General features: G+C 40.7%; 1 pseudogene; it reads left to right on the plus strand.

Annotated features, from left to right (window-relative positions):
• The first annotated feature begins 1,684 nt into the window (after nt 1-1,684).
• On the plus strand, nt 1,685-2,321 carry LOC147419694 (2-C-methyl-D-erythritol 2,4-cyclodiphosphate synthase, chloroplastic pseudogene; annotated as a pseudogene).
• Nucleotides 2,322-8,501: the final 6,180 nt, after the last annotated feature.

Consider the following 8,501-nt stretch of genomic DNA (forward strand, 5'->3'; position numbering starts at 1 on the left):
CTGCGTTTAACCCTCTTCTTATCTCTACAATAAACCACCCCACCAAGTCTCATTAGCCGCCACCATAGTACTCTATGCCAAAACCACATGTGCCTTTGACAATTCCCTCATCCAAAGATTGCTTGGATCCTGCACCCGAATCTTTGCCACCACCTGGCAGCGATCATAGCATATTGCATGGTGGCAAGCATCGTGATGTTGGAGTAGATGGGCAAGGATGTGAATGGCGATCTAATAACGTCTTGCATGATGATATTGAGGTGCAAAGCATTTTGTCGTTCTATTCTCAGCAAAAAAATGGCATCCATGATGAAGGTGTTGTGTGTAGGGGTCTGTAGCCAGGGGAGCTTCAATGGGCGTGACGGAGGATGCTTACCCTCAAGTTGAGCCAGAGGCATCGGGACCTGGAGATGATGATAGATGTGGACTCCCTCGGGGTGTTAGACTTCAATTTCTGCCATCGAACATTTGCTCATGCTTTTAGCGCCGGTGCAAACAGTCAAAATAGCACACTCATTGCCTACATATATGTATCCCCACTCTCTCTCTCTCTCTCTCTCTCTCTCTCTCTCTCTCTCTCTCTCTCTCTCTCTCTCTCTCTCTCTCTCTCTCTCTCTCTCTCTCTCTCTCTCTCTCTAAAATGGGCGTGGACTGGTTGAGAGAGTTTTTTTAAGAGAGAAAGAGAGAACACTGCTTGTAGAAATGGTGCACTAATTGCCTCCATATTATGTGTTAGTGCGTAGAAATGGTGCTCTCATTGCTTGCATATTATGCATCCTATCAGTTCTGCTCAAAAATCGCACTCAGTGCCTGCAAATTACATATTCTCTCTTGCTCACAAAAAAGAAAAAAAACTCTTTGAAACAGTCCGCGCCGGCGCGGACTGGTTCAGAGAGTTTTTTTTCTTTTATTTGTGAGCGAGAGAGAAGCACTTGCAAAAATGGCGCACTCATTGCCTACATACTACGCATCCTTAGTGTTGCTCAAATGGCGAGCTCAGTGCGTGCATATTAGTTATCCCCTCTTTTTCTCAAAAAGAAAAACTCTTTGAAACAGTCCACGCCGACGCGGGCTATTTCAGAGAGTTTTGTGTGTGTGTGTGTGTGTGTGTGTGTGTGTGTGTGTGTGTGTGTGTGTGTGTGTGTGTGTGTGTGTGTGTGTGTGTGTGTGTGTGTGTGTGTGTGTGTGTGTGTGTGTGTGTGTGTGAGAGAGAGAGAGAGAGAGAGAGAGAGAGATCAGAGATCTAAATAGTGCATACATGCTACATCTATTGTCAGTAACCTTCAAGGGCTCCGTACCACAGAGTATTCTATTGTTGTTTGCAAGATGGATTGGTTATCATGAGTGCAAACCAAAGATAAACCTAGCGGCCCAATCGTTGCATAGGGTGCATATAATCGACCATAGCAAAGATGACAATTGCATCATCACCCAACATTCCCAAGGGAGGTTTTCCCAAGGGAGGTTTCTGTTTTGATCACGAGTCTAGTCTGTCACTATGCGCTTCAAGCACGACCCCTTAGCTCATACCTCCTCTTTATTTTTGAAAAAACCAGGTATGATGAGGAGGGTCAATGGCTTTTGGATGATCACATCACTAGAAGGTAAGCATCTTCTCTCGGTTAGCAGCGTTCTTCTTGGTGGACGGACATGATCATCTCTTATACAGTGCGTTGTCAATACGATGCAACCCTTTTTCCCTCATGTAGCTAGCAATGTTTTCATACCACCTTATCATGTGCAAACTCAAAACGGACTAAATTTTGTCGCAAACAAATTAATATGCAAAGTCTTTGCAGCGGCTTCCGGCCCTCTTGCTGAAACTGTTGCTCCAGATGTGAGGAAGGCTCTTGTACTACTTTTTAGAGTAGGGTATGGCTTTGATCTTCACAGATTGGAGCCGAGTTTACCTCTTATAATTGGTAGTTACATGAATGTTCCACATGACCAAGGATGTGAAGCATATTCTAAAGGTGATGTGCTTTTCCATTGTGTGGTGGATGCTCTATCCTTACATCTAAAATATTTTTCCAAACAATAATTCAAAATGGAAAGGAGTCGTATCCTCAATATTTGTGAAAGAAGTTGTTCAATTGATGCATGATGCGAGATATACTATGGTCAATTTGGATTCCATCCTCATATTACAAAGGCCAAAGTTGAGTCCCCGTAAGGAGACCATAAAATTGAACCTCTATGAGATGTTACACATAGATCCTTAAGTAGTTAATATAAAGGCCAAAAGCCATGAAAAGGTCGATAGCTTGGGAGAGAATCATAGCATTGTTGCCCACACTATTGTGTTACTAATGAAGAAATAACCTGAAACAAATGATGTATAATAAAGGTTTGCAGGCTTTAACAGCTACTCATGTTTATAGATTAATAGTTGATTAAGCAATGATTCAAAGAGAGAGAGAGAGAGAGAGAAGAGGAAGAGACGTTTTAACGCCATAGGAACATTCCACAAGAGACCTCATAGCTCTATTGATGAGTCTTGAAGTCCTACTCTAAAGGGAAGGGAAGGGAAGAGCCTAAGAGAGAGTTTCGTTAAGAAAAAGAACTCTGAGAGAATTAATGCACAATCACATGATATATGCGTTAGTAAATTTGTGTTTTGTTTCACGTATACTTGGAGGGGTCACTTGATAATTATGTGACTCTCACATGAGTGCAACAAAAAAGTTATAAAATATCTTTTTTCCTCACATTTTCACATATATAAGGGTACCATAAAATGGAATTGGAAAAAAAATTACAGATTAAATAGAAAAAGGCTGTATTTTATTTGTAAAAAATTCACAGATAAAGGATTATAGAAATAGTCCTTAAACACACATGATATACACAATTTATACATAGTCCCCTCCCCCCCCTCCAAGCATGAGCACGCATATCACACTTACCAATATGCTTTGCACTTGTTGATACTTATACTAATAGTAAAATTGATGACATGTATCATGATTACTAGATTTTTATAATGGTGACCTAACTTCAAAACATGGTCCATTTACTTATAGAACTTTCTACATAAAGTATTTCTAAGTTTCCAAACAATATGTTTTTACTAGCAATGGGGCTAACCGTTTTATTGTTTGGGTTTAGAGAAACCTCTCTCTCTCTCTCTCTCTCTCTCTCTCTCTCTCTCTCTCTCTCTCTCTCTCTCTCTCTCTCTCTCTCTCTCTCGCTCGTTGGAGAAGAAGTATACATATACTTGAGTAGATCCCTTAATAACTTTGCTCGGTTCTGAGCTTGCTTGGATAAGTTCGCTCGTTGTTTGGTAGAACTCATTTTGTATTTTGAAAACAACTCTTATGTGTTTTCTCTCATCGCACATCACATCACTCATAAGATTCACAGACATGGATTTTTGTGTACATAGAAGTTGGGCTCTTGAAAAGCATTGTGTACGAGCATGCATTTAAGTAATTGAGTAAACTTTTACTTATGTACTATGAGAAATAGAATTCCAAAAAAAAAACTTTTGTATTTTTCATAATTACCTCTCTCTATGCTGAGTTGGCGTGGCCCAAAATTGAGTCCAAGTTTCTCCTAATGGGAGCCAATGCCTAAGGGAAATGATGTATGGGAGGTAAGTTCAAAAGAACATGCCAATGAGTTAAATTTTCTATGTGGTTTTGGAAGTTGAGAGTGAGGGCAAGAGCATGGACACTTTGGAAAGTTTCGTTGTACAAACGCAGGTGAAGGCAACGACACCATTGCTATAGTGTGGTATGTTAAAGCTCTCATACCATTGTAACTAAATTGTAACTTACAAATAATAAATCTATCAACAAATGCACTATTATTCATGATAATTCAATGATGTAGACACTCAAGACAAGAAACATGAGGCATTGGCACAATGCAGAGGGCCATATTTTATGAGTCCCCCCCCCCCCCGCCCCCCCAAAAAAAAGATATTTTTCATTATGATGCAAAATTATAAGTACATGCAACAAGAAATGCTAATACCAAGCTCTTTACAAGAAGTTACTACTCTATGTGAAGGCTTAGAATTTCACAAAATGGGTAATTAATAGTTTTGTTTTACACAATTTGCACTTGCAGTACTTGCCTCCTCCCAAAGGCATCCATCAATGCAAATCAAGTAACCACATGGGGAGAGAGAGAGAGAGAGAGAGAGAGAGAGAGAGAGAGAGAGAGAGAGAGAGAGTTAGTAGCAAGCTAACCCAGATACCATTTTTCGGAGCTCTCTTTGTAAAACATTTATTATTTTGATGAATCGAGAATATTGTAACTCCTATTTTTCGGATAAACTTTGTAATCGATGAGCCGGGGCTACAAGCTTCCAGATTGTATCAACCTGTCTTTAGTTAAAGCTCCTAGATAATTACTTTTGACCACCAAAAACCTTGGCTAAGGTATCAAAGCCAATTTTGTAAAGTTATTATTAAGTTTTTGGATAATGAAATACACAGCGTGAGCTAATGGCGCTCACTTCTCTCCTTCTCCCACTTCCTACTTCCTCCTCGGTTGTCACATTGCAGTTGCGTCTATTGCGTTGCAACCTTAGTTAAGAGTTTCAGCCATGAAAAATGTTGCACCTGATGTGAGAATTGCTCGAAAAAAGGAGAAACAAAGTAGGAACAACATGTGATATATAGAACAAACCGTACAAGATTGTAAGGGACCTTTTATGCAAAAAATGGCACTGACATAAATTTTGCACAAAATGACAAAATTGCCTCTGTAGCACTGCTTGTAGTGGAAACAGAGGTTGAAATGAGCTTGAATAAAGAATATAAGCATACTAAGCTCTATGACCATGGCCGAAGTATTTGTTGACATGTTGATGCTCGCCAAATCTCACAAATATTGGAGAAAATGAGCAGGCAAGTGTTGAAGTTGCTAGCGACTAAGCCCAGGAGGATGCAACCTGCTTTGATAGTAATTGTTGGAATTAGGGTTGCAAAAAAACAAACACAGCTTGGAGAAGATGAAGGAAGCTCAAGGCACACAATAGAGATCATATTACTTAGTGTGCAATGGAAAGATAATTGGGGGAAAAACCTTCTAGTGAGTGAAAAACTGCCCCGGTGGTCATAAGTGTGTTCACACACATCACTACCACATGTATATAGTAATAGTGGTTGTTTGCTCGAGGGTGGAACATATGGCATTGTGGATTCCTAGGGACGCGGTAAAGACAATGGAGGGGATTGTGGACTCTTGGGGATGTCGTAAAGACAATGGGAGGGGGTTGTGACTGCGATGAACGTGAAACCTTATGAAAGGCCCTAGGGAACTGCTTAGGAGAACCCTTCTCCCTATCGCCCTTTATATAGGCCTTGGCTTCTAGGGTTCCCTACCCAGCTAGCAGTCGACCCTTGGCCCAGGTCCGTGACCCCCCAGGGTTGTCCTTGGCATGACATTACTCCCCTCTTGGAGAAGCTTTTTCGTCCTCAAAAATCAAAAGTGGTGGTATCTGTAAGGTGTGAGCTTTGTCCTAGAGTCCTAAAGTTTGATTCAAGGAGAGAAGAGTGGATTTATCCCACATGCAGTGGTGCAAGGATGTAGTGCTACTTAAAGCTCATTTCATGAATGAATAAACACAAGTCTATTTTGCATTACATCTCTCTTGTTTATGGTGAGCTTATGATGGCTTAGCAACAACTCAAGGTCGTATTTATGAGTCCAAGTTAATTGATCTTGGAACCTAATTTGCTTGAGTGATAATCTAACCAACACACACTCACTTGTGTGCATGATGTTTCTCTTTCATCCACCCTAGCTAGCACGATCTCATTCCCATCAAGTGGTGTCAAAGCTACGATGTGCTAGCTAGGCTTGTTGTCATGCATTTGTGTGTTAGTGATTAGAATTCTGTCTTAGCTAATTGCACCTCTTACTGATCGAGCTTTAACCTACTCATGTGTGGACACGTCCTTGGTAGACCCAAGAGGCCACTACCCTCCAAGGATTAGGCAGGCTTGATTAGGGAGCATTAGTTTTTCATTATCTTGCAATTAGCAGATGCATTAGAGCGTTACCTCTATGCTAAATTGACTAATTCAATTCCCTCATTCAAAGTGCACTTTGACGCCAACTTTTTGCATGATTTTTCTCCATTCACTTGTTCATTATTAAAACGCTTGCTTTGTGTGGAGATAGTGCCCAATAAGAGCTTTCATTTGAGTCCTACATCATTGAAATCGATGTGCTTTAACATCCTCAATTAGTTTGAAAACCCAATGGTTAATCTTTGGAAATTTCTGCAGGTCTTTAGAAACTTAAAGAATTTTTTTTGTGTGAGTGTAGAATCAGAGTGTGTGTGTGTGTGTGTGTGTGTTGGGGGGGGGGGGGGGGGGGAGCATTATTGCTCAACCACCAAAAGCAAGGAGGTTTGTCTTTTGCAACACGTGAGAACCTCCTAATTTTAGGAGGGAGCAAGGTCAAAGGGAGGGCCACACACCCGAATTGGATGGACACGCCCTTCTCACCGGTTCTCAAAAAAAAGTTTTTTCCAAAAACTTGTCAAACCTACATGTTAGAAACAATAGAGGTAAAGTCACTAAATCTGAAGGTCTTTACACTAATTTTTTTCAAACTTTGAGGGTTTTCTCACCTTCAATTATAAAATTTAGAGGTAAATCTCAAAATTTAGAGTTATATCTCAAAATTTAGAGGTGGGGTTAAATCTAGAGCACTGCTTCGCACTTCATTAGCGCCTATAACGCCGTCGGGCCTGCCTTATGCCTAGCTACTCGCGCGCAGACATCTACAGCATTTTTTTTTCTATGGACCTACTCAACCACCGTAACACAGCCTCGTCATAATCTTCTCCCTCAGCACCGCTTCGACCTGCTGCATATCCTCTGCATAGGTTTTTTTTCATCTCGTCATCAACCGTCGTTATTGACTCATGTCATGCATGTCGCTTTGCAGAGTACAGAGCACTATAAGGCCATGAACTTAATCCCATGACACTTTCCCACCCCTCGGCTGGCCTCGCTTCTATGGTTTGCCAACACCTTGAAGACATCGTGGCACATGCTTGCCTTGCTTAAGTGCACAAGCCTACTCGTGCCAACAAACCCGCCTCCCAGCCTAAGCGCAGTGGGCATTAGCATTCTTATTTGAAGATCAAATTTAGAGTCAATTCCTACCGAGCTCACTAATCTTATGGTCAAAAGCAGCTCTAAGGCTACACATCAAATGTGAAGCTCCTTCTAAGGCTTGCCACTCTAGCTAAGAGCTGCCAACCTTCGCGCACCTAATCAAAAAGGTATCAAGATTTCAAAGCTCCACAAGCTTCGACATTCAAGGGGAGGGAGCTACATTGAGCAAATCAAAGGTTTGAAAAGCTTCCAGAGAGCTCTACGACTAGACATCGATCTTCAAGAACATAAGGATTTTTTTACAAGAATCCAAAGAGGGAGCACACCTAAGCATCAAAATGCCTTCATCACGCAAACATTCAAAGAAAGACCAAGTTCTTTCATCATTTCTATGTGACTTCACTTATGTGAAGAGGTACTTCACAATGAAGGGAAATTTTAAAGAACACTTTAAAATAAAAAATCTTGTAGCCAAGCACAATTTTTTCAATGTATGTCATTACATCCATCATAAAGGAGGATAAGGCAATTGTGTTATTGTGCGGAGTCCACACACTCTTGTAGAGTCTCCAAGTGCAAAGACCGCTCCAACGCACCATGGAAAAATTTCAAAATTCACTTTGAGGGGAGGGGAAACCGTCAACAACATCATTAGCATCCGCATTAGCAATTCTTTTACATCAGTATTTTTGCATTGCATTTTTTTTTCAGCAAAGCCTGATTGCACAACACAAGTGGGAAAGAAGCACTTGTTCAAGGGAGGATATGAAGACAAAAACCATGAAGTAGTTGAAGACAAAGCATTAAAGAAGGCGAAGGTGCTTTTGGATTAGAGCGAAGCATAGATTTTTTAGAATTTTTCTCTTGTATTAGAGCGTTGTTTTTTAACTCCTGTATTGGAGTGTGAGTGTTATGTTGATTGTCTCCTGGATTGGGGATGTATGTTGTTTGTGCTCCTAAATTGGAGTGTTGTCTTTCTTCATCAAGTTGTAGCCCTAAGTTCAAGGGGAGGATTCCTCTTGTATTGACATCCTTAGTGGATATCATGTGTCATCCTTAGTTGATAAGAACCTTCAGTGTATTTTCCTAGTCCAAACCTCAAGGGGAGGATTGTAAGGTGTGAGATTTTTCCTAGAGTCCTAAATTGTGAGTCAAGGAGAGAAGAGTGGAATTATCCCACATGAAGTGGTGCAAGGCTATAGAGCTACTTAAAGCTCATTTCATGAACAAATAAACATAAGTCTATTTTGCATTACATCTCTCTTGTTTATGGTGAGCTTGTGATGGCTTAGCAACAACTCAAGATCATGTTTATGAGTTATACGAATTGGCGAGCGAGTATTTCCGAGCAACAAAATAATCGAGCAAGTCTCTTCAGACATTCTTATTACTTAGATCGAATTACATTACTGCAAG

The sequence above is a fragment of the Adiantum capillus-veneris genome, chromosome 29, assembly GCF_014529385.1.
Source record: "Adiantum capillus-veneris isolate H3 chromosome 29, ASM1452938v2, whole genome shotgun sequence".
Taxonomy (NCBI): Eukaryota; Viridiplantae; Streptophyta; class Polypodiopsida; order Polypodiales; family Pteridaceae; genus Adiantum; species Adiantum capillus-veneris.